The 24,732-nt window shown below is 34.0% G+C and overlaps 1 pseudogene; it reads left to right on the top strand.

Moving 5' to 3' along the window:
* Positions 1 to 17,150: 17,150 nt before the first annotated feature.
* LOC130043227 (uncharacterized) lies at positions 17,151 to 17,272 on the top strand (annotated as a pseudogene).
* Positions 17,273 to 24,732: the final 7,460 nt, after the last annotated feature.

Below are 24,732 nucleotides of genomic sequence, written 5' to 3'. Positions count from 1 at the left end.
GCCAGAAAGAGGGACAGACATAGAAAGACTACACTCGTCTGGGGAATATAAAGTAACAGAATGGGAGTCAAACACCCAATAATAGTTGAGATAAGTACCAGGAGATCTGCTCCCGGGCTTGGAAGCTGGCAGTACATGCTGGGGTAAAAGGCAGCTCAGATAGAGAATGAAACATAAAGTAAAGGATGTTTGAAGGACTCGCTTGAGATGTGATATGTGTGCTGAAAGTAGACTATAGACCGAATACGATGGCCACTCAATATCTCTATAGCAAACTACAACACTCTGAAGGAAAGAGTGAGCAAAAGGGAATGCCCTGCCACAGAGTCAGAGTGGGTTGGGGGTGGGGTAGGGGTGGGAGGGCTACTGGTGTAGGATGACATCATTTGTCCTTTCTCCACAAGGAGCTTAGGTTATACCCATCACAGTGCTCCTGAGGCATTTCCATTCCATTGTGTTTATCTGTAAACTCTTCACTATGCTCTCCTTCCCAACCAGTTAATCAGTTTTTCCCCTAATCAGACTGTGTTAATTTGTAGGGTTAGATTCCTCAGAAATCTATGATTTTATATATATATATATATATATGACTGAAATATTACCTTTCTCCACTCCTTATGCCTTATGAACAGTTTACTTTAAAGAAATGCCCATTTTTGTATGGATACAGGAAGACCGTTAACCTTATGCTTTGTAATTTAGGATTTAGTTGGCTTTGAATATTATTCACTCCCGGGCATCTGCTTTCTCAACTTAAGCCTCAGTTGCCCTCACTTCCTAGCACCCCAAAAGCAGGGTCCTGACGAGGGACTGAATTGACCCAGGGCAAGCAGTGAGCTACCCTGGCATCGAAATGGGCCAGGCCAAACTGCCACGATTCTTAACTATAAGAATTTGACCACAGACAAACGCTGTCATGATCCAAAGGTAATGATGAGACTAGGATCCTGCTAGGGGGTGGGAAAGATTATCTGGCCTGAGCACTGTAGTCTGAGATCAAGATGGCCCTAGGAGGGCAATTCTATAAGTTTAAGATATTTCTTACTGTATCCATACAAAATGATTTATATTATATATGCTTATATGCTTGTCAGACAAGGAGAGGAGAAACACACCCATGGAATTCTGCTCTAGGGTAAGTCGTCCTGCTGAGAGAGGATCTGTCCCAGGAGTGGCTTTCCCTGAGGGAAAGAATTCTACCCCTATTGATTGTGACCACACCTATGTGTAATTGTTACCCCAATTCCTCATCCAGAGAGATATAATGAGACTGTAGAATGGGCAAGGGGAGGCAGAGGCAGAGGAGAGAGACTGGTGTGGATGGAGAGAGGATTGGAATAAACTGCGACTAAGACCAACCAGCCTGGCCCTCGTTCCTTCCCTTGCCTGTCCTTTGGCATCGATCTCCTTGGGGTAGGGGAAGCGGCGTGAGGCTACCGAACGCAGGCGGTGGGAGAGATAGAGCCACCGCCGCTGTGCTGTGCACCTTTTTTGAGTTTACACAACTGGGATCACTGGTGGTGAAGAATGGGCACTGGTGGATGGATGGGTACTCGATCATTGTATAGCTGAAACCCAAGCACAAAAGTTTGTAAGTCTACAACTGTACCTCATGGTGTTTCACTAATAATAAATAAATATTTAAAAAATAAAAATAAGTCATTGGAAAAATTATAGCACAGTCGTAGGGTGTTTGCCTTGCACGCAGCCAACATGGCCAACCAGAGTTCGATTCCTCCACCCCTCTCGGAGAGCCCGGCAAGCTACCGAGAGTATCTCACCTGCACGGCAAAGCCTGGCAAGCTACCCGTGATGTATTTGATATGCCAAACACAGTAACAAGAAGTATCACGATGGAGACGTTACTGGGCCCACTCGAGCAAATCAATGAACAACGGGAGGACTGTGACCGTGACCATTAACACAGAAATATATGATTTTTACATACTACCAGTGACAGGCATAACCATAAAAAGTACAGCTATGACTTAAATATTGAAATTAGTTAGAATAAAAGAATACTGACAATATTTGAGGAAAAAAGTTGGAAATCAGCTAAAAAATTGTTATAAAATACTATGCTGGATGAAATAACACTGTACAATTGTGTCTCATAAATAACCTTAGACTAGCGTGAATTGAAATTTAATTTCCTAATGAGACACAGTTAAAGAGTTGCTATGATACTGGAGAGGCAATGGGTATTTGAGATAGTTTTCATATCTTACTACATTGAATGGATAGTATTCAGATATTTCATGAATTTCAATACAGATTCTAGAGCATTTTTATCCTTAAAAGAAACAGCCTCCAGCCATGCCTTCTTTAATGTTTATTTATTGTACTCAAGATGTTGGGATCTCCTTTTATGCATTTCTATTCTTCCTCTAGTTTTTGAAACTTGGTTCCTTTAATCTAAGCTCTCACCCACTATACCACTGAATCTTGTTCTTTCCCAAAATATTTTTTCTCAAAATTTTCTTTTCAGTTGCTTTTAATCTCAGTTTATACATATCTACATACATAAATATTATGTGTAATATAATATTGAATGCATATATATTTTTCTAACATTATCACAGCTGACATTTTTCTGAAAATATGAGGATGGAAATGCAGAAATAAATGCTTTTACTTATATAAAATGTAAGGGACATCAAACTATAAAAATATTCTTATAATGATGACCTATCTAAATTAAATTCATTCTTCTTAGAAAGCTTGATTTTGTACATATTGTACTCAAGACAAAATGTTGCCCACAGTAATTTATTAAATTAAAATTAAAATTGATAAAAACATTTAATATAAAAAGATATATTAAGTGGGCAAAATACACTGACACTGACACAATAGTCCAAGATGTAGCACTGTTCTTTCATTGTTCATCGATTTGCTCAAGTGGGCACCAGTAACGTCTCCATTGTGAGACTTGTTGTTATTGTTTTTGGCATATCAAATACATAACAGGTAGCTTGCCAGGCTTTGCCTAGCCGGCGAGATACTCTTGCTGGGCTCTCCAAGAGGGAGGAGGAATCAAACCTGTTTAGGCCAGGTGCAAAGCAAACGCTCTGGCCCAGGCCAAGATGTAGCTCTTGAAATTAGAATATTGCCTTTCATATATAAAGCCCTTAGTTCGGCCTCTGCACTGGTCCCCAAAACAATAAATGGTAAAATATTAAAATACCTGGGCTGGAGTGATAGCACAGCAGGTAGGGCGTTTGCCTTGCATGCGGCCGATCCGGTCGACCCACCCATCTCAGAGAGCCAAGCAAGCTACTGAGAGTATCTTGCCCGCAGGGCAAAGCCTGGCAATCTACCTGTGACATATTCTATACGCCAAACACAGTAACAACAAGTCTCACAATGTTACTGGGACCGCTCGAGCAAATTGATGAGCAATGGGAGGACAGTGACAGTGATTAAAATAGTAAAGTAAAGTAAAGGCCCTCCCGTTGATCATCGATTAAGTTTTATACATTTTCAGTTAATTGAATAGATGTTATTAATTTTTATTTAACAAACTATTAACACTTTTGTTACGACTTAACAATATACATGTAAGAAAAAAATTTAAGGACTGAAAGTTTTCCAAGGTTTGGTAATGAACTAAGTGACTTAGGTGGGATTTGAGCTAAAGAATAAGACATTAGCATCAGTTACTTTAGAAGATGAGAATAGTCTCACAACTGTAGTATTAGTAACAGTTAGGATTAATATAAAGAATATTTTTAAGTTAAAATTCCTAAATATCTTAAAAAGTTTTCATAGAGAAATAGGAAGATACCATGTTGTTCTTCATCTATGTTTGTAACAATATAGTGATATGACTCAATCACTATATTCTTGGTTGTAATCATACCCTTATGTGCATTTTTGTTAGTAATTAAAGTCCCTGATTTTGATTACGCCTTCCTGAGGGTAAGTTAAAAAATGCCCTAGAGATAGGTGACACATGGAGAACCAACGGAAACAAACATGAATGAGAAAGTAATGATACTTGTCAAGAGTTAGAAATTAATTATTAGGCAAGGAGGAAATGTACTCTTTTTTTTTTGGGGGGGGGGGAATGATCAAACCTGAAAGTGCTCAGGGCCTACTTTATTAAATTCCTGATGAAAGTTTTCATTCTCTAAGGGCTAGGAATAGCTTAAATGACTAAAAGCACCTCCTCATATTTATATACTTAAAACTATCAATTTCATTAATAATTAAAATTGAAATAAAACATATAACAGTGATTTTTCTAAATATTTGTTTTAATGAGATGATTTTTGTTGTATTTTTTGATTTTTTTTTAAGTAAACTGAATCATTAAACCCTATGGGTGCATTCTGGAATATTTTGGTGAAGGATAGAACTGGACTTTTAATGGTAAAATTAATGTTACATATACAGATCTTAACTTAGGATGATGCGTGATCAAAAATTTTATATTATATTAAGGTTATGCAATTTTTATATGAAATATTTATAAAGAATACTGTAGTCTTTAAGGAAGTGAACAAGGTAGAGAAGGGAAAACCTAGATAGAAATGTGTTCATTTCAGCAATCTCAGTCCTTCATTATTCATTTAATTTATGTCTTTTTTTATCAACTATTACATGTCAATCTCTGTTCTGCAACAGAACTAGGAATAGGGGACCAGAGAGATAGTTTAACATTTAGGGCTTATGTAAACAGCCAATTGGCTCAATCCCATACACCTTACATGGTCTCAGCACTACCAGAAGTGATCCCTAAGTGATGAGTGAGGAGTAAGCCTTCAGTACTGTTGAATGTGGCTCCCCAAATAAAACAAACAGAAAGAAAGAGGCAAAAGGGGTGGTTCTACCCCTGGAGGAAAGTAAACCCATAAACTAGGTAGAAGCCAGGGGCACAGTTGGGTGACACTTTCAGATTGTTCTCTCTTTTTGTTTGTTTGTGGGGCACATGCAATTAGACTTCAGGCTTACTTTTGCCTCTTTGCTTAGGCTCACTCCTGGCAAGGACCAAGAACCATGTGAGGAACTGTGGAGATAACATTGGTCTGCTGCAGGCAAGGCAAGCACCATATCTAATTGTAGTATCTCTCTGGCCTTCGGTGTGTTCTCTTGAAGGAGATCAATTTTCAGTTATGTAATTTTTATTTTCCCTTAAAAGTGGGCAGTAATTCAAATAAATTTGGGAACCCTTTCCTCCTGGCTTGGGAAACCAGTTTCTATTCTCCAACAGATAAATGAGACGGGGTTATTATCAGAGATGTTTCACACAGACTATCATTTCAAATTTTTATTGAATACAACTCTCTTTCAGAGCCTTTATCACAAGCTTCCCTCCACCACTGTCTCAGTGCCCAACTCTCAAGGTGTCCTTATGGTGGTAAGGTCAGTTCTGTAGACTATTTCTCATTGTAAAGAAGTTTTGTTGTTGATATTGGGACATCTACCTGGCTCTATGCTCAGAGATCACTCCAACAGTACACAGGGAAACATATGGATGCTAAGGATCAAATTGGGCTTGGCCATTTACAAAACAAGTGCCTTAACTCCTGTACTATTTCTCTGTTTACAGTTTTTTGTTAAACTAAAAACAAAATCTTCCAGGGAACAGACAGTAATGAATGATGACAAAGCCTGAATTACAAAATTTATATTACTACACAGGAAAGGAAGCCTTAGGTAGAATGAAGAGGCACAGGACATCTCCAAATTTCTCAGTACAGAAATCCCAGTTGGAGCATGCCACATTAGAGTATAAAGTAGTAGAGAAGGCAATTAATTAACAAACAAAAACAATAACACAGAAGGACGAGCCAGCAACACAGTTTAGTAAATCCTCAGAGTAAGGCTTCACAACCCTGTAGTGAGATGTAACAATTCAAACAAATTTTATACTGCTGAAGTATTTTTGATAATTCCTTTAAGTCATTTGGATGTAATAAGTGATATACATCAAATTATTGTGTGCCTCCTAAAGAGGTAGACTTTGGAGGCATTTGGGAAACTGGGGACAATGATGGAGGGAAGGTCACTCAAGTGGTTGGATTGGTGTTGAAACATCAAAAGCCTGTACCAACTGTTTTGTGGACAGCTTTGTAAATGATGGTGTTTAAATAAGGTAACAATATAAATAGAAGAAATGACACAAGGACATTGGTAGATGGTTCTGGGCACTCTGGTGTTGGTGAGTGTAGCAAGTCTACACTAATATAATAAACATGTTTGTAACTATGTTACCTTAAGTACAATTAAAATTTATCTTTCAAAGAAAAATGGAAATAACAGATTCCAGCAATACCATTTTTATGCATTTATAAGAACGGCATGAAAACACTGAAGTGAAAAGGTATTTGCAGGATTACTCACATTTAGCAAAACACAGAATCAACCTAAATGCTCACCAAGAGATTCTATGATACAGAAAATACAGGGGGAGACTTGGGATGTCAGTGGTGGAAAATGTGCACTGGTGGAGGCACGGGTGTATGGCTAAATCTCAAACATGAAAGCTTTGTAACTCTATCTCACGGTGATACAATAAAATTAAAAAGTAATGTGGAGTTCATGCCCAATTCAATCAGCTAAATCATTAGCCGAGCAAATAGCAGTACTCCTACATTATTTAAAAAAGAAGAAAAAAGAAACTACAGAATATATATGAATAGGATACTGCTCTGCTCTTAAAAAGATATGGGTAAGTTATGTGTGACGAGTTGTAAGGAATTTATGTTATAATACTAAGTGAAAAAAGTAAGTAAGCAAGACAATTAGACAGTTGTGCTATATGAAGTATAAGCACCTGCAGTAAATGGATTTGGAAAAACTGGACTTGGAAAAAACTCTAGCGGCTAAAAGGAAAAGGGAGTGTATAATTCAACAGAAGCATGGGTAAAGGGGACTTTCAGTTGTGAATGGTACTTGAACTTTGATGAAACTTATACACAAAGAGTGGTGCTAAGAAACACCTCCTAAAACTCCTTAAAGTGCGTAGTGAAGGTGAATAAAAATGTGGGATACAGAGAAAGGTTTAAAAAAGAATCCAAAGTATATATTTTCATGGAATCATTGAAAACTGTTAAAAGAGAGTTTTGATAGTTTTCATATATCCTTTTCTCTGTCTATAAAATGTCTATTAGGGGATGGAGAGATAATTCATCAGATAGCACTTGGCTTGCATGCAGCATACCCCATTTCAATCCCTAATAGTCAATATTGTCCCCCAAAGCCTCCAATCCTCCAGGAGTAATCCCTGAGTACGGAGCCTAGAGTAAACCCTGAGCTCAGCAAAATAATTTCCACTCAAGGAAATATATTTATATTATTTTTAAATGAAAAAAATCACACATATATTTAAGCTGCTTAATTTTAATGTTCATAATATTCCTTATAAATTGTATGGGGTGAGAAATATTCACAAGTAACCTTTATAAAGTGTACATAAGCATACACTCATTGTATGGAAGGGAATTAACTGAAAGAAAATCTGCAGGTCGATTTTTCTTTTTAACTGCTTAATGGAGAAAGCTAAGTATTACTAGGGCTTAATAGATATACGGCAACCTTAGTTCATCTTTTCCATTTTTGGAATCAATTTTTCTAATAATTAGCACCCATAAGAGATGAGGTAAATAACAGCATAAAGTGAAAGGTGAAAGTTCATATTGTGGCATTTAATTGTTTTTTAAAAGACTATTTGACCTAATTTTACAATAAAAAAAGAACATTATGATCTTTATCTCTTTAATCTTTTATGGCTCATATTTTAGTCATTATAAACAACTCAAGGTTGTATACAAGATATTTTTATTTGATAATATCTCTATACTTGTTTAATAAACTTTGTTTAATTTGAGAATACCTTTCTTATTTAATATAATTCAAATGCCAAGGTATTTTAACTTGGAAATGCATCAGAATAAAATATTTCCTCTTACTGTATATATATCATATAATGATTAAAAGATAAATAGCTACAACATGGTAGAAGAACAATCTTCTTAACATAATACACTTAGTGGATTAAGAAATTACTATGGTCCATATAGGCCAGAAATAACTTTTGTTTTCTATAATTTAGTATTTATTTAAAGACAAAAGTTAAAAAATCAAAGCTATATTAGAAATATTCTCTCACTTCAAATAATAATATATAAATAAGTAATAATAGTTTAATATAACTGGAGAGATGAGAAAACAGATAGGATGCTTGTCTGGCATGTGGCCAAGCAAAGTTTGATCCCTGGCACTCTCTATGGATGTCTGAGTTAGCCAGGAGTGATCTCTGAGTGCAGGAATGATCCATGTACACAGAATAGTAATAGATATAATATTGTTATAATCATTATAAAAATTCTGGAAAAAAGCTATTATAGACCATAAAATTTGAATACTTAAAATAAAACTGCATCCAAAACACTATACTTTTTCTACCTCATAGTTGGTCCAAATAGAAACAAACAAATAGAAACAAATTAATTCTATTTTGCTCTTTTTGTAGTCATATAAGTATTCATTTTCTTTTAACAAAGATCATTAAAAATAATTCAATATTTTATATTTTGAATAAACACAATGTTGTTTTATGAACAAAAGCATTATAGGACACTTTCTCCCCATTTTCCATAATTGCCACACCATATTTGATGGGGTTCAGACAGTAGGCAACAAATCATAGAAAGAAATATATAAATATATGACTCTCAGAGAGCCTGGCAATCTACCAAGAGTATCTTGCCCGCACAGGCCTAGAAAGCTCCCCATGGCGTATTCAATATGCCAAAACCAGTAATGACAACAGGTCTCATTCCCCTGATCCTGAAAGAGCCTCCGATCATTGGGAAAAGACGAATAAGAAGAGACTGCTAAAATCTCAGGGCTGGGAAGAATATAGATGTTAATGGCACCTGCTTGAGTAAATTGAGGAAAAACAGGATGATAGTGATATAGTGATACAGTGATAATGCTCTTTTATACCCATCAAAAATACCCTGAGACTTTGATTCTTCCCCCCAAAAAGAAGTCTAAGGCCAAAAATAATTTCTAAGAATGAAATTCACAGGGCTAGACAGCTAGTATAGCAGGTGAAGTGCTTGTCCTGCATCTGGCCAACCAAGGTTTTGATTCTTAGCACCACAAGTGCTTCATTGAAGATAGGTAGATGTAATACCTGAGCACAGTCAGAAGTAAGCCCTAGACACAGATAGGTATGGACCCCAGAGCAAAAATTTGCTCGAGTGGGCCCAGTAACATCTCCATTGGAGACTTTGTTGTTACTGTGTTTGGCATATCGAATACTCTCGGTAGCTTGCCGGGCTCTCCGAGAGGGGCGGAGGAATCGAACTCGGGTCGGCCATGTTGGCTGCTTGTAAGGCGAACGCCCTACCCGCTGTGCTATGGCTCCAGAGCAAAAATAAAAAAATTAAAAACTAAACAAAAAAAGGACTGTTTATCTCAGTAAATATATTAAAAAGGTTCACATGTAGAGGTATTCAATCATAAATAATACTACTACCATGCTCCTATACATGTGTCATATTTTATTTTTACGGGTATCTCAGCAGATGTCAGTTCTTGCTTTCCAGATCTATATAGGAAAGCAAACAAAAAGAATTAAAAGGAAACAGAATAAAATCTAATAAACTAAGAATCATGAAACCTTTAAGAAAAAAAATGTATGGCCAAAAGAATAATGTGTGTTTACTAGGGACTTTAAATGCTATTTGTAATGAAAATATCAATGTACTTTTATGAGGAAAAGAATATAGCAATTAGCAATTTAGTCCATAATACCTAAGTGGATGCATTCAGAAACTATTGTGAAGAGATTGTGCAGCTGTTTCCTTCCTGATCTCTTCCTATTTCTGACAAACTCAGTGTAAATAAGCATTTGCTTTTTCAAAGTCAGCTTCTTCCTCTAAGGTGATTCCTTGTGCTGCTCTCACAAACAAACTGTGAACTTGACCCTTTTTCAGATGAAAACAGAAACTCCTTCATTTTTCACAAATAAGAAAAAGATCAATTGCTGCAAGATGATAACCAAGTTAAAAAGGACAATACTTTGAAATCTACAAAATTTTTACAAAGCCAAAGATATATAGTACAACAATGTGGCAATATGGTATTTTTCATTATCCATATTAATTTGTCTACTTTTACATATCATACACTATACACATACATGTGCACACACATGCACTCACACATGCACGCACACACACACATACATACACGTGTATTTAACTCAAGATTAAACTACAGGAAAATGTCACAGAAGGCCATTCCTCACTTTTTACTAGCTGCAAATACGTGTACCTAAATAGAAACACAGTAGCAGAATTTTATAGTTCATTGTATCTTTAATTATACACAGACTATCTGTAAAATTAATCAAAAAGAGAGGCATAATGCCAGGTGGTTTCAGAGATGAGATACTTAAACAGCATTGTATAGTTGTCAGTAATAATAAAAAAAAAATCACTGATGTTGACCAAATTGAAATGGTTTATTTTTTTATTTTATATTTATTTATTTTTTTTGCTTTTAGGGTCATACCTGGCGATGCACAGGGGTTACTCCTGGCTCTGCACTCAGGAGTTACTCCTGGTGATGCTCAGGGGACCATATGGGATGCTGGGAATAGAACCCGGGTCGGCCGCAAGGCAAACGCCCTACCCGCTGTGCTATCTTTCCAGCCCTGAAATGGCTTGTTTTAAAACAAAAATACTAGAAAGCTGAATTGTTGTTTAGTAGGGTTTATAGTGTCTTTTATGAAGAGAAGGTACACAGGGGCCAAACCTGATTCTGCTCTTAGGGATCACCCCTGATAGCATCAGAGAAGGATGTGTGGTTCTGGGGATCAAACCTGGGTGGGAAACTTACAAAGCAAGTGCCTTATCTCCTGTCCTATCTCTCCAATACAGGTTGGTTGAAGAGTTTTTATAAAATAACTCCAAATAAAGATATGAAAACAAATTGTTTATAATTAACTTATAAAGCTCCAAGTTATTGAGGATTTTTCTTGTAAGAAATATTAATATAATCTCTTAAAAAATATTTTGAAAAGTTTTAGTAAGCTGTTTTTACAGTTGAGTACTTGGGAAGACTCAGCTTGAGGTTTCTTTGTTTAGTGTGATGCAGTTCATTTGCTATAATAAAAGGAAACAAGTTTAGAATGGAAATAATTGCATAGTTCATAGTCAAGTATTCACTAGTTTATAATTTGTGTTGTTTTTTTTTGTGGTTTAGGAGCTGATAATGTCTCCTCCAAAAGTTAATATATACATTATGTGAAATAGCAATGTAAATTTCATATATACATTAGAATGAGATGAGTGCGTTCATTTGTGGGATATAAAAAAAACATAGTACGAGACTAATATACAAGGCCAGACAAAACGGGCCAGGAGGGCTGGTCAATGGTTGGAAACTTGCCACAAGTGTGTGGGCGATAAAGGAACTGCCATAAAGGGGTAGTGGACAGTATGTAAACTGGGACATTGGTGGAAATGTACACTGGTGAATGAATGGGTATTGGGACATTATATGAGTGAAACCCAATCAAGAACAACTCTGTAACTGTAAATTTCACTGTGATTCAATAAAAATAAATAGATAAATGTACCGCTTCAATGCTATTTAAAGCAGTTACTATTAGCGATTGTGAATAATATTCAGCTGATAACCCCAGAATGTTCATCAATATGGCCAATATAATAAATAGATTCATTAGAACTTAGGACACTAAAGAGAAGTTTATAAATAGTTCAGTTTTGAGTAGATTAAGTCTAAATGATTTAATCTTTTTTTCAATAATAACGAGCTTTCCAATTTTAATTAGCAATGTTGGTGTCTCCTAGAAGAGCAAATCATCTCAAATTTAAATATAGAAACACAATACTAATAGATCTATAACTAACATAAAAATATCATAGAAAAAAACTTTATTTTTGGTGTAGCAGGTGAGTGCTTGTTCTGTGAGTGGTAGACCTAGGTTCTATATCCAGCATCCCATATTGTCCCTTGAACACCTCAGAAGTGATCCCGGAGCAGAAAGCCATGAGTAAGAAAGAAAAGATAAAAATAATCTATCTATATTTTTGTATTTTCATTTCTATTTATTCACAACTCAGTTTAATCCAAGTATATTTAAACTGATTTCTATTTGTTTATGTGTGAAATTATTAGGTTAAATATATTAAGAATCATTACATAACAATCTGTATCAAAGGCCATGGCTTAATTTATGTTGCTTCATACCATGAAATTTCAGAGATGCATGTAATTTAAAAATAAATACTTGCATTTTATATTTACACTTAATTACCTATAATTAAAATGTAATATATATTGTAGTCAGGCAATATAGAGTATAGTAAATACTGAGGGTTAAAAGTTTAAATGATTCATGACTATATTAAACATACTATATAAATTCCAGAAAATATTTTCATTAAATCATTGATTTACATTTAGTCCTTGCTTCAGTTTAAATATATAAATCAGTTATTATAATAAGCAAACACTTTTATGATTTACTTAAAAGAATTGATTTTCTTTTCATTTCTCACAGATAACAACTGGCTATTACCTTTTTTTTTCTTTATTTTTCTTTTTGCGTCACACAAGCAATGCCTAGGGTTTACTCCTGACTGCACTCAGAAATTACTCCTGGTGGAGCTGGAGGAACCATATGGGATGCCAGGGATTGAACCTGGATCTGCTGCGTGCAAGGCAAATGCCCCACCCTCTGTACTATCACTCCGGTCTGACCTTGCTATTACTGTTCTGGCATTAAATTATATTTTAAACTTTATATAAAAATACAAACTTAAAAATATAATCGGACAAAGTAGACTATATTCACATATATTTGGATAACTGGTAGGGGAGTACTTAAATATTGTGAGATTTTATTTATTTGACATACAAAATTTGATAAAGCTCATTGATGGAGACAATTGCCACTAGGGCATAAGACCATCCTCTCTGGTGTATATCTAAGTTTTGTACATTGATTTGGGAAACGAAAGCATATGAGCATACATATAAATTCATGTATGCACATATAAGTGAAACATCCAACTACACAATGAAGAATCATGCACTTTCTTTTGTTTATTTACTTAAACCAAGTGAGAAGTGCCTTTATGTTACTGAAATTTCTTCCTGCAGCCACATCCACTAATCCTCATGATCACCCTTCTTCGCTGCCTCACGTGGGCTCTTTTAGAACTTCCAATAAGGAGACAAAGTTTGTGAAACAAACTGTTATATGTTAATTTATTTTGGGTTAAGTCACCTCTTTCTAACTCTTGTTATTAAGCAGACAAACCAATCAACTAAAAAAAAATAAACTGGGATTTGATCTGATTTAGAAATTTAATCAAGTGCATATATAATCCCCTCTTCTATGAAGATTCCTCTGGACTGGAAGACCCCCCAGCAGTGCTCAGAAGTCCTAGATCACCCTCTACTGAGCAGTTCACTGGCAGAACTCAAGGATGCAGTGAAGCTCTGTGAAGGGGTTATCCAGGTCACCCTAGCTTACTTCCAGGGTCACAAATAGTAAGCTTATGGGGTCTTAAGGGTTCAACCTCATGATGTCAAGGTGAAAATAATTCTTAAATATTGAAGGTGACTATGCACCTTGGTTTAACTCTGCTGTGATAATTTCTGAGAGGAAATTAAAAATATTTGGTTTAGTCATACATAGGTATAGTAAGAATATTAGGTTAGAAACTAGTCTTCTCCAAAGCTTTTACATTCAAATGAGTAGCCATCTGGGATTTAGGAATTTATCTAGTATTAACGTTACAATAGTGCATTAACTACCCTGGCAAGCTAAGGAGTATATCTCACCCTCATGGCAAAGCCTGGCAAACTACCTGTGATGTATTTAATATGCCAAAAACAGTAACAACAAGTATCACAATTTGTTGTGAGACGTTTACTGGTGCCCGCTAGAGCAAATCGATGAACAACGAGAGGACAGTGCTACAGTGCTACTATAGATACATTCTGACAGGAAAAAAACAAATGTAAGAGAATGTGAATAAAGGGGATATTTTTATTGACGTAAATGTAAATTGGTATAGCCATTCTAAAAATCAGGGTGATTTTCACAAAATTAAACACAGAAATTCCGTATGAACCAAATAGTACATGGTTATCAACCAAAATATAAAAACACAATTTGAGGTGGGAGTCCACAGAGCAAGTAAGTCACTTGCTTTTGCACATCATTGATCCAGGTCCTGCATATGGTCCCATGAACACCACCCAGAGTTATCCCTAAGCATAGAGTTAGAAGTAAATCCTAGTTATAGCTGGCTATGGCCCAAATCACCCACTCCATACACTTTAAAAAATAATAATAATTGAAACATTTGCATGCTTACTATGTAAAAATGCCAATAGCTAAACCCTGGAATCAACCAAGGTTACCATGGATTGATGAATGGATAACAATATGGCACACACACATATATGCATGTGTATGTATTAAGAAATACTACTCAACTTTAAAGAAAGATAAACTTGCCAACTCCAAACAGAGACTATTATCCATAGTGATTTGAGCCACATGGCAAAAGATAAATTTTGCATGATTTCACTTATACACACTATGCACAGAAAACAAATAAATGAGCTAAATAAAACAATGAACTTTTGGACTACAAGAGCAATTAGAGGATACCAAGAGGGAAAAGAAAATGTGAGGGGGATGGAAGGATTGTCAGTCAGGACAAAAATGGACAGAAAGTAGACGTGAAATTATGTGTGCTTGAACTTATGTCCATGTTATAATGCAAAGGTACTTTAATAAAACAATTCATTGAGGACAATTTTTTAATTTTAAACTTTAAAGGAAAGAAAACTATTGAAAATTTCATAATAGAGGTTAAGTAAGCATTTCAACAAAATTAATTAAGGGCAAGAATGTCACAGACTTCACTCATTTTTGGACTATAAAATAACATAGTATGAGACTGACCCGAAGGGCAGTAGAGACAAGGGCAAGGAAGACCTGCTCCATGTTTGCAAGCCTGCCTCATGTGCTGGGAGAGAAGGTAGTTGGAAAAGAGAAGTGACTACTAAGTCAATGATGATTGGAGGCATAGTTCCAGATGGAAGGTATGTGCTGGAAGTACATAAGGACCAAACATTATGTCCTCTGTATTCCAAACCATAATGCCCAAAAGTAGAGACAGTAAAAAGCAAAGTACCTGCCATAAAGGCAGGAGGTGAGGTTAGGTGGGGGTGGTGGGAGGGATACTGGGGACATTGGTGGTGGGAAATGTTCACTGGTAGAGAGATGGGTGTTCGATCATCGTATGACCGAAATTCAATCCTGAAAGCTTTGTAACTGTATCTCACAGTGTTTCAATTGAAAAGATTTAAATAAAAATAATGTCACAGAATAAAAGTCAAGGAAGGCATTATAAACTAGACATTTTACTAATGTGATTTCCAAAACAATTATTCACAAGCGAGTTTAATTTTGATTATATGTACCCTTCATATTTTTGCTATATTTACCAAGGAAGACAAATCACCTTTTTATTGTATTTCCATAGCCTAATATAAATTACTCTACAGGACAGGAGATCCTTACATAGAGGAGGGGGGACAAAAATGTAAGATTCCTGTTTATACCCAACACTCTTGGTCCTAGTGCTTTTATTAAGAGTAGAAAAATAATTTTTTCAATGTTATTATTTTCTCCTTCATGGGTGTTAAGAAAAAACACTCAAGGATCCCAATTCTGAAAGTCAATAAAGCAAATGTCTGCATACTAGAGAGTTACTTTGAATGAAGAATATTAAGTATCCATCAAAATATAGTACCTGAATCTTAGTATCAAATTTGACATGAAACTTAACTGAAATAAAATATTTATTTATATAAAAAGTAATTTGTACTCAAATCTGCCCTCTTTTGAACTTTTATTCTATCAATAAACGTCAGAAATTTAATTTTTAAAAGTTACCAACAGCTGGGCCACCATGTATTCAAATTACAAAATGAATGAGCCTCTCTAATTCTTGTACTTCTTTGGTTATAATGATATATACACTAGCAAAACAAAGTTAATGCAGTTTCCTGACTGAGATGTTTTCCCTTATGTATCATTCCATAGCTTTTAGCATTTTAATCCATTGGCATGTGAGTTTCACATTACAAATGTAATCATTGTCCATGGGAATTATTATTTTTAGGAAAAAATCTGCTTGCAATCAAAAGTGTTTTCTAGGTCCCTGGCTATTGCTTAAACTTATAGTACTGAAAATAGGTACTATATATCAAAAGCACCTATTTTATAGAAGAACTAAATTTTCACTATTTTGCATCTATGACTTATCTGAATCTTTTTTAGAATTTTATTCCTCAATTGTTTAAATGAAGCAATTAAATCAGATGATTACATATAATATTTTTCATATTCTCGGGCTAGAACCATTCAATATCTAGTGCAATGAATGAAAGCATGGGTTACAAGCACCATTAATGCAAGTTGAAATTCTGATACCAACAGTTACTCCCTCTAGAATTTGGAGACACATTTCTAAGTACTCTGAGCTTCCTATCTGTATGACGGTAATAATTGTGTCTGTTTTGGTAGTTATATTTAAAGGTAGATAATCTGAGGTATATGAAGCATTCTGTACAGGATGTGAATCACTGCATCATGATAACACCTTCACAGCAGGTCAACTTGAAAATCGCGAACAGGGCAGATGAAAGGGTGCCACTGGCATACCTAGAATTCATGACTCCATCTTTAAACTACCTCCAAAGCCAAATATCTAGAGTTGTCTTAGTAATACGCTTAAAGAAATAAATCATTGATGAAATATTAGTGGTTTGGCGATAATATTCTGCTTTTATACAGGGTAAATACTCTTCCATTCTCTAAGCCAGTGCAATTTCTCACCATCCACTTCTCTTTTCCATTAATCATCAAATGCTTTTCCAAAAATTTTCAGAAAAACTTAAAGGAATTCCAGTAAGTCTATTTTAAGTCCAAGAGAGTTTGGTAAAAAGTAGGCTTTACCTAGTAGGAAATATCAATGACAGTCTCTAGCTGCCTTTTGAGAATATAAGTAGATTCAAGTAAGAGACATAATTTTTCTCAAAAACTGATTTTCCCTTTTTTAGCTAAGTTGATTCTGTACCCTCCCCCCACTCACCACGGGGCCAGGTGTGCAATGGCTGTAATCAGCAGCCTCCTCAATAGTATCTTCAGCGCTGGAGCTTGTATGGTTTGTCCTCAGCGACCTTGGAGACAGTTCTTGCTAGTGAACATTTACATCTGACCTCATATTTACTCCAAAATTAGGCTCCAGACAGGTATTCAGGGACCTCTAGAAAGCCCCAGGGGCAGATTGATGAGGTTCCACAATAGCCAAGTTATTAAGTCCATCAGCACCAAGCTGCAAAACAAGAAGAATGAGACTGAAGACTTACATAAGCAAAATTCAATACCCCTGGCTGCAATGACGGCCACATCTCCAGTAACCAGGACTTTGTTAGGCTTAATGCAAATGAATCAGAAGACATGATGGAGGACAAGAGGCCCATCCCATTTGGCACTGCAGTCAAATATGAACAGTAGGTCCCACAATTAGGGGAGACTCAGAGATGGACACTCATGGTAATAGCCACTAACAAATACATCTTAATTTTAAAAGACATAAAATTGAATAACATAGCTTTAAAAATGTAGAGTTATGGTCATTGTTTATAATTCAAAAACCAAGTAGTTTATCAATAGTTCTTATTTTAGCAAAATACCTGCAACTTACTCTTGACCTTATTGTTAATGAAATGAAAGATAGAACTCTCTTACATACAATGTCATAAAGTTACAGAGTTCAAAAATTTTTCATTTTTTTGATGAATCAGTTATAAGTTTTTGTGAGGTCATAATCTCTAGTCCCTTAATCATTCTACTGCACCTAAAGAGAACTTGCTCCAGATACATAGAAGTGTTAATTCCATTTATCAGGTAAACCTAGTAATGAAGTTCCCAATCTAATTTAAAAACCATTAAAATGCAGTGACTTTTAAACCCATTAAAATTTAGCTTATTTTTGTGAAACTTAGTTTAGGAGAAAGCAGATGTGCATTTGCACATCTGTAAATTACTTTAATTATACATTTCTCAAGTGATAAAAGAGAAGCTATACTAGCAATGCAGTTTGTATACCTGACCACACAAATGCCAGTAAACAACTGTGCTTAATAAATAATTTCATCATGGGCTACAACCTTGTCTCACTATTAATCTGGGACTTTATGTGATTTTGCTACTCCAAGTTTTACATAAAGTAGACTATACTATCTATAAGTAAAAACTAGGATATTTGATTAGTCTTAAGTTATTTAGGAGGAAAGAAGACATTTCATAAATAGACACAACTACTTCACAATATGTCTTGTATGCAAATACCATTGTATTCAAAGTTAATGATTGCAACATTGCAAATTAAAACATGTTCCAGATGGAGGTGACCCAAAGCTCACATTTTACATAGGAACTATTAATTCAATAAACCAATCTTTTGTCTTATATCAGGCATTTTCAGCTACTGATTATCAAAGTCAATTAATGCTTTCGAGTAACAAACAACAGTTTCCAAATTAAATTTGTTGGCACAAAATGTCAGAGGAAAAATATTATCATTCTATAAATATTCTGAACTGATTATCATTTTTTCATCTGCTAAAATGATAAATCATTAGTTTTTCTATCTCCTTGTTCATTCGTTTTCTGACAACTGAAAAATTTTTAGGAAGAGTTAAATCACACTTGAGTAGGAATTTTCTGTGCATCAACCTTTTGGATGTTAAGCTCCCTCAGTATATTTAAATCTAGACGTTAGAAAAAAATTATGAATGGGACTTAGGAATGGAGAAGGAAGGAACATGTGATTAGAATAGATCTCCACAGAACAGATAATACATATATATATACACACATATATATATACCTAACTTGATAACACTTAACTTGATAAAAAGTTGTACTATTAGAAAAAATTACATAAATTATTATGCTACATGAGTAATAAAAATTAATATTCAAAGAACATATGTTTAAAATAGTATTTTCTGATGACACCTCACATATAATTCTTATATGTCAGAACCATTTAATCCTCTTAAGTATTGTTTAAATATTTGGCACACATGTATATAAATATATACTATCTTGAACACCACATAGTCTATTAACACAAAAATAAAATATGGATATTGTGTAGTTTATTGCAATTCAACCTTTCATGCACAACTGTCGACATCTTACAGACAAGGGCCCAGGTTTAGGGAAGAATGAAAAACTAATTATTCTTGCTAAGGCTGAGTTAGCTTGGTTATTATGCTGATTTGGCAAACTGATTGAACTAATTTGCTCAAACTGTGATGTTTTAACAATCACTAGATAGAAAAGAACATTACTTTTGCCAAAAAAAATACCAAAAAATCCTACACCTTTCATTAAATAGTCTGAATGAGCAGATATAACACATCCTATTTCTCTTCAAAGACATCCAGGTATCAGTAATGTGGAATTCTAAAGATTTAAATATAGGAAACAAGAAATAATAATTGGACCTAAATTATGCCTTTGCTACCACTTTCCCAGAAGTCCTTACGTGGAGGTCATTCTCAATGTTCCCTATCTACCTGTGCACTGTGTGGTTTAGTTATGGCTAGCAAGTTGTAATTAGTTACCGTAAAAATAGACCACATCATTAATCTCAATTTTATATTCTTTTACTTTTTAATTGAAGTTCACAGGAAAGCCTATATATTCCTTCTGTTTATATAAACACCCAAAATTACAATCACTTCTTTCAAAATCTTGGTAGATATTAAAGTAGTTGATAGTCACAGGAAAGGAAAATGTTTTGGGTATTTTCAGACATCAATCCCATCCCCACTGCAGAATACTCACACACTGACAGCTTATGTTAGTGATAAAAATAGAGAGTAAGGTAACCCAAACTTTCATGGTATTTTTAAAAAGAGTTATTGGGCAATGTTTTTAAAGAGCTATTGGATACTCTTTCTACTGCAGCAAATAGAAGGCAAGTCAAAAGTTATTAAATATTAATTTTTAGAAAATGACAGCATTTCAGAATTTCCACACAAAAAAGGAAAGGCTTAAAACCAATAATAATCAAATTTGGGGCTCACTCTCTTAATATGTAAATGAATATTAATTAATGCATTATATTTAGTTTTTTTATTTATTCAAATCATAACAAACATCTGATATAATCATCTGTACTGAGTCATACATAAACTAGCATTTGTAAGAAACCTACTTTTTTCTCTGTATACAGTATACTGTTCTCAAGACTGATTTCTCAGACTACAGACAAGTTTTCACAGAATAATATTCATTTATTACCCAAATATATGACAAAAGAAAACTCGAGAGACTTTTAAAAGAATTAAGTACCAAAAGAAAGAGCACTTTTGAAAGAAAAATTACAGCAAAAATAAATCTCTATTATTTAAATATACAATAAACCTGTTATGATAAAATAAAACTGATAAATTAAATTTTATGACTAATGGCAATGTTTACAATAATTTTAAATTTAAACCAATATAAACCAATGTAAAGTTTAAAATTTAATATGCACAAAAATAAAAGTTTTCTGATATTTGAAAAAGAAATATCAGTGAATATTTTGATTAGAAATGTGATGGTTGTTAATCTCATAAAAGAATAAAACATAACAGCTAATTCTATCGGAAAAGTGAACAAATGCAATGTAAATTATAATTATTTTCTTCAAAGTTTAAGATTAATTTTATTTATTAAATATCAAATATTAGAATTAGCAGGTTGCATGAGAAATGTCTTGTTTTATGTTAGCACATACTTTGTCCAAAACAAAAAGGTTGGTTGAATTTGCAGTAAAGTGGATTAGTACAGCACATTAAACGTCTTACTACATATATTACAGGTTTATGGCAGAGGTCACTGAAATTTTGCCAAAAGACAAAAATTCTGCTGTATTTAAAGTTCCAACACATTTATCTCATTGCTAGGATTTAGACACTGCAGAACAAAGCATTTCATTTAAGCAATAAACTGCTTATCTAAAATATCCTTGTTACAAATATTTCTCACATTTAAAAATTATTGATTACAGACTGAAATCTCTTCTCAGTGCATAATCAAAAATGATTATTATTTAAAATTTCTTAGTAGAAAGAAAACATTTTAATTGCCTGTTGCCTGGTTGTAAAAAGCAAAAAAAACCTGTCATGTTAAAAAGAGTAATCTAAATTGACAACTACAAATGAATTTATTTTTCTGCAGAGTGAGAAAGTTTTCACATTGTAACGTAGAACAGGCTTCAATATTTTCAAAGGAAGAAAGAATGATATGAAAAACACAGCATAGTTCTTAACTATTCATTACAAATAAACCAAATTTAATAAAAATGGTGAATTAATTTTATTTTAATAGTAATAATAATCTTAACATAGTCATCAGCATTTTACACCCATGGTCAAAGGAAAATTAGCTACTAACTGTCAAGAAGTCAATTCTATTGAAAAATTCAACTGTAGTTCATTGCTATATAAAAAGCAAGTAAGTACTTAGCTCTTTCACTAAAGAGCATAACTTAGATTTTGCTCAAAACTTATCTAATTCTACTTCAGATGAAGAACTATCTCACAGTAAACAAGAGCACAATAAAGTTTCGATTGAGTCCACAAACACATCTCTGGACTCGAAAAGTTCTACAATTCACGGCATTAATCATACCAGGCCCTTAATGACAACAACAATAGATACCAAATTTTCATTCAGTAAAACACTCACCAATTTATTTTACAGAAATATTCTATGATTCCATATATTAAAATATTTTATTTTATTAAAATAATCATGAAATGAAAGTAATGTTTTATGTACTTTAGCTGGTTTAAACAAAAATTAAATTAAAATAAATTTTTAACAAGTATTCTAAAATACCTTTTCCTATGCGCCTATAATCAGTAATATTTCCATTTAACCTAACTTTTGAAATATATACCTTATATATTTATACCCTTTTATTAAAATAGATGTGAAAAATAACATTGACTAAGTAATCAACTTTGTAGTTACATAGAAATAGAGAAGTGATATAGTTGTCTGTAGTTAGTAAAACTATTCCTTCTCAACTTAAAATATATGAATTTTAATGTTAGCTCATATAATAATGTCAAACAGTTCATGTTATTATTCTATACTGAAGTGCATGTAGTATCATAATTTGGACCACTGCAATATCAAAAATTATTTAATATGACTACATATACCCCAGTTATATATGCATAACAATCTCTAAAAAAATCAAGATACATTTTTATATTTTAAATTTTCTTAGGGAATTGTCATTGTTTTCTATGACCCACATTAACAACAGTTTACATCATGTAGCAATAGAAGGGAAATATAAAAAGCATATAAAAACATATCTACTACATATACACTAAGTTTCAAAGCACTTCGTTAAAGAATATATCAGACTCTCATCATATTTTAAGATGTAGTTTTATTTTAAGATAAAAATAACTTTCGCTCTATTTCTAGAGGCTAACAAGATATAAGACAAAAATATTTAGGATAGAGAAAATTGGTAGAGATTTTCATAAAATGAAGAAAAGCAAAAGACATATTGCGTTTCTGCTTTTATTTAGTGAATCATATCTATTTTTAGCATCAAAAGAGATTGCTGAAAATGGCTATGAAATACGAGGTTGCTAATAACTGATTACTAGAGTATTTTATTACAACTTAATTTAACTCTTAAAATTAAATTCTTTTCAACAGTAGAGTATAAAATGACACATCAGCTTTATGACAGAGTCAGTTACAGTAAAATCAAAATTAAGAGTTCTAAAAAACCCGTTGGAAATGCCTTTGGGCCTCAGAAATTTCTTATGGAAAAAAATCATCTCTTTTCCACAGAATGACAATTAGACACAGTAATTTAAAGTTATTCAAACATGTGCATAGGCAAAACATTTTTACTTCAAGAAGTCATAGAACCAATATACAGTTGTTAATACATTTTAATAATATAACTTGTAACATTATTTATACTCTTGCATGACATACTTAAAATATGAAAATGCCCATATAAATATGTTAAGCTTAACAGTGTGCACAGAGAAACTTCTAGAAAACTTCATTACTTACTGTTCACTGAGTATTACTTACAGAGATTAGAGTTTTTAGAATTCGTCTGTTATTTATCCTGAAGTGTTTTGAATAACCCTTTCGTACTGTATACTTCAATAAGGTGAACACCCTTACTCTGGTTTGCTGAGAAAAAAAAAAAAACTAAAAACCAAAAACCAAATTTAAAAAAAAAAATCGGCAAGTCCTCTTCTTTAAGATTGTTCTGGTTCTAAAACATTTTAGAAGGCCACAAGCAAGAAATCCATGAAGATGAAAGTAACAATACGAAGAAAACTGTTTTTAAATACGTGTTTCATATTTACTGTATAAAGTCATTTTGACATGCCTACACAACTGGTTGTGGCAGCTTTCAGACACGATTTCTAATACCAAAAAAATAAATAAATAAAAAAATGCTTCAGGTTCTTTAGAGAAAGCTTGCCGCTGGGAAGTTGATTTTGGCCAAGTGCCAAAATCATGTGCAAAGGGGCCTCATTAGGGATTCATGGCAGTCTTCAGCACTAACAAAAAATGTGACCCAACAGGCTAAATCAGTGACGAAAATTAAAAAGTAAGAGACAAAGGCAACTTACTTAATATTCCTTCCAAAGCAACATTAAACTTTTTTTTGGTAATTAAACCCTTGTTAGTCTAATGCAGTGTTCCTGAGTCCTCAAATGATTGTACAATTACTCTTTAAAACTTGTCAATTTCCCTCCTAAATACACTTTCTTTCTGTAGCAGTTTACAAAGATTTTGCTATATAATAAAAACTGTATATGCACTATAATCAGTTCAATAGCAGACCACAAAAATCCGAAAAAAATGCACAGAAAAGACAGTATCCCCTTACTATTTAATTAAACGAACAAAAAAATATGCAAACAATAGTACCTTTTAAACTTCTACAGAAGTAGACATGTATATTCCAAACTCACATCAAGGGTGAGAAATCTTTCTCAGAGCCCAACTTCTGCCCTCCCACACCACAAAATAAAAGTAGATTTGATACGAATTCTTACCTAGATGTCGTCTGGGTTTTCTGCAGATAAAAAAAAGTTTCCTGCCTAAGCACACAGATATTCTTTCACAAACCATAAAGGCCCTTTTATGAATTCCCGCACTGTAACAGGCTGCCTTCCACACCATGTTAAGAGCCCAGTGAGTCAGCTCTCAAGATTAAATACATTGCTAATACACAATTAGTGGGAGAGGTTGTCCACTGGAGAATTTATCTTAAGGAAAGAAAGGGAAAAGTAGCTTTTTTTTTTCTAAAAAAAAAAAAAAAAAGCAGCAGAGGGTGCGGTCAGATGTTAGGTTTTGCCTGAGAAAAGGGCCCTACACTGCACTAGTACCTAAATACTAGCAGAAACTGCCTGGGAAGAGAGCCAATGGAAGGACTTTGTTTGACCCAGCTGCCAATCTCCCCTGAAGCCGTGCGCCAGACTAAACACTCACACTATTTTAACTCAAATCAGGCTACGGCAGCTGTTTGCTTTCCGGCTCTGAGCTCTGCACCCACCATGGCCTGTGCAGTTCACCCAGCGAGC

This window comes from Sorex fumeus, unplaced genomic scaffold (assembly GCF_029834395.1).
Source record: "Sorex fumeus unplaced genomic scaffold, SorFum_2.1 ptg000115l, whole genome shotgun sequence".
In the NCBI taxonomy this organism is placed as follows: Eukaryota; Metazoa; Chordata; class Mammalia; order Eulipotyphla; family Soricidae; genus Sorex; species Sorex fumeus.
Note: the sequence above shows the minus strand (reverse complement) of the source record. Positions and strands in the feature narration are given on the sequence as shown.